The sequence below is a fragment of the Oncorhynchus mykiss genome, chromosome 11 (assembly GCF_013265735.2).
Source record: "Oncorhynchus mykiss isolate Arlee chromosome 11, USDA_OmykA_1.1, whole genome shotgun sequence".
NCBI lineage: Eukaryota > Metazoa > Chordata > Actinopteri > Salmoniformes > Salmonidae > Oncorhynchus > Oncorhynchus mykiss.
In genome coordinates, this window is record NC_048575.1 from 66,279,790 (window position 1) to 66,283,228 (window position 3,439).

Genomic DNA, 3,439 nt, shown 5'->3' on the forward strand with positions numbered 1-3,439 from the left:
TATCATAGAAAGCTAATTATTATGTTGTGAAGTTGATTCTGTGAAAAGAGCCATCATATCTAGCAAAATTATATTTATATTCATTTTGACACTGATATTAACCATTTACATAGGAGTACTGATAGGTAAATTGCTACCCCTTGGCTTAAGTGATACTTGAGTGACTAGACTAGCGAGCAGAGTTGCTTTTATATTAATGTAACATGTTAGGAACATATTTGGTCAGTGTTTCACAGGGGATCATAATTACTGGGGAACATGTTATTGTATAAATGCACCCCTTAGTCCTGTGCGTATATGAGAGTGGTGAGGTTTTAATGGATGCAGGGTTGGTGGCGGCATGTACCTATAACATTTGTTTGCGGACCGCCATAATACCAAAGAAGGAGAAGTGGTGCGCCGATGGGAGCTTTGTATCAGAAGGCCTTGTGTGGGTAAAAGCCAATTTATGCTTGTTCCAAAAATGTGCTTGTAGCTTGCCGTATGGATGGTGTGATGCAATTGCGGAGCCTCTGGAGGCAAGCAGGGGCCAAATTGAGCTCTGTACTGCATCGCCGTGCGCCTCTCAAATGTTGTAACAATGCGGAGAGCTCCAAATCGCTATGCATTGGCATGATTGGTTGACGGTAGGTGGGGGTGGGAGGTCCTATATAAACACAAACTCACTTCCTTGACAACTTCATTCACAACAGCCCCTGCGCTGCTCCATGGAGCGCAAGAATTATGAATTCCTTGACTTCAGCAGAGGCCATATCACCATAAATGCTGCAAGGCAAATGCAGCCCTCGGATTGACCATGCAGCCCCTCTAAGCCCATATAGGCTGTCCAGTGTCATTGTTGTACTTTGCTAGTCATTTGTTTGAGAGCCAACCGAGGACCATGCTGTCTTAAAATGTTTGGCGTTTAGTCTAATGTATTCTGAAGGTCTGTTGGTTTATCTGTAGGCCTATTAGTGTTTACGTTTGACAATATTCCCAAAAGTTTATCAATTTGCCACTGTAGTAATTGTCTTTGTTTTCAATTGGTTGCAGTGGAGCCCATGTGCTTGACTGGCTAACTTCACTGATAGTGGTGGTTCAAGGAACAGACTAAGTTTGCCGAACGAATTAGCTTTCACACTCTGATTTGAAACAAGGGTTAACCATAGGGAGGCGATAGTTGTGGATTACAGCACAGGCAGCCAGTAAAAATACAATTTAAGAAGATCTACATTATATTATAAATACATTTTAACATATTATTTGCAGCCTTGAAAAGTAGAGTGAGAACTCTTCAACAAGCTTCAAAAACATTTATGTGTTTTCTCACCTCAACAACAAGCCTTTATTAGATAGGTGCAATGGTCCAGGGCAGAGATTTGGATATAATGTCCAGGGTCATGAGGCAGAGATGGCGAACGCTTTATTTCTAGCCCTCGCTCGGTCGCCTCAGAAATATGAAATGCCAAACCTAACCCCTAGGTGCCGCAGTGCAATGCAGATCTGTGCTGCACATTTTAAACGAGAAGAGAAAAAGGAATAACCGAGTGAGGGGAAAATGTTTGTCAGAGTTCACTAAGTAGCCTATCAAGGGAACATCGCTGGAACTGGCAACGTAAGCTGTGCCGGGGCCCTACTGCCATTAATCACGACTGACAAGGAACCAGGGCCCCGGGGGGGGGCACGTGGTGCTGCTGCCAGAGACTCTGGTAGTGATTATAGCATGGGGTCCACTCACAGCGAGAGTGTTGAAGGTAGAATTTGCCTATAGCTCATAGTCCAGGTAGGCTCCTCTGTGTAATCCCACAGTGTAAACAGCCCACAATTATGAAATGATCACTCTTTTACCGTTACGATTTCTTTACCGTTACTCTTTGTATAATATAAATGACACCATGTCAAATAAGTTAAGTGCAGTGCTTGAAAGCATGTCTGGCCTCATTAACTGTCAGTTGTAACAATACTTAACTAGCAGCGAAGACTGCTCTGAGTCTAGCAACCATAAATCACAGCCTGACAGCCCTCTGACAGGCTGGGAACCAGCACACAAGCAAGCCCTAATCCCACTCACTCACTCACTCACTCACTCACTCACTCACACACACACAATTACAGCCCAACACACACTCAGACACACACACTTACATGCCCACTACTTTCTTACCTTCCTGAACAGGAGAGACTGATAAGCGGGTTTAGATTGGAAATGTATGAATGATCTCTAGAGCTTTGTATCGTGTGTGTCTCTGCATGTGTTTTGTTTGCATGCGTAGTACCTAGTAACCCTCAGTCTATTGCTGTGGCCTAGTGGGGGTCGCTCCAGTGTCAATCTGCTGGTGTCCACTAAGTTGACGCGTGACTGTGTGTGTGACATGGCTGGAAAGGAAGGAAGCAGGAGAAACAAAGCCTGTGGGTCATTAATCACAGGGCCCTGACACACACATACCAGGACGCCAGGGGTACGAGCAGACACACACAAACCCACACGGGTGCAGGCATTCGCACACACACATACACACCCTCAGACAGAGGAGAAGGCCATGACACCATGAGTGAGTGAGCTCACAGCTGGGCCAGACTCCACTCAACTCACAACATGCTGACCTACCACTCATTCTCATACTCTGCATTCCTCTCCCTCAGCCTTCAGCTCTCTCCATCTGATGTCCACCTGCTACCTCCTCCTTTTTTTAATATAATTCTCCATCGCCTCACAATGGCGAAGGTACCTGACACAAAGTTAGGGAGAAAGGGAATAGGTCAATATATTATTTTCAGCTTTTGAAAACTGATGTTCTACCTTTCCACTGTCCTCCTTTTCAGTGCCATTCATTATCATTACTGTCTGTGTTCCAGGTCTTGAATATCCTCTCTCTTGTCTCTGCTGCTCTCTCTCTCCTCCCTCTCTCTTGCTCCATCACCACATTCATCTCCTCGTTGCTGAGATCTCCATTTAATGTCTTTCTCATGGGTGTCCGCCTGCTTTTACTTCATCTGGAGATGTATGAGAGGGCTCAGTGTGTGTGAACAGTATATGTGTAGTACAGTGTGTCTGTGTTCGTTTGAGTGTGTGTGTCTGGGGGCGGGGTAAAATGGTCCTATGAATGTGCTTGACTATATTTGTCGTACATAGACACAGTGTGTGTCTGGTGCAGTGGGGGTATGGGAAAGGCTCTTTGAAGACTTCAGAGAGGCAATGGAAGAATCAGAAATTTGCAGATACACTGAACAAACATATAAACACAACATGTAAAGTGTTGGTACCATTTTTCATGAGCTGAAATAAAAGATTCCAGAAATTTTCCAAACGCACATCTCTGTTAGTGAGCATTTCTCCTTTGCCAAGATAATCCATCCACCTGACAGGTGTGGGATATCAACAAGCTGATTAAACCGCATGATCATTACACAGGTGCACCTTGTGCCGTGGACAATAAAAGGCCTCTAAAATGTGCAGTTT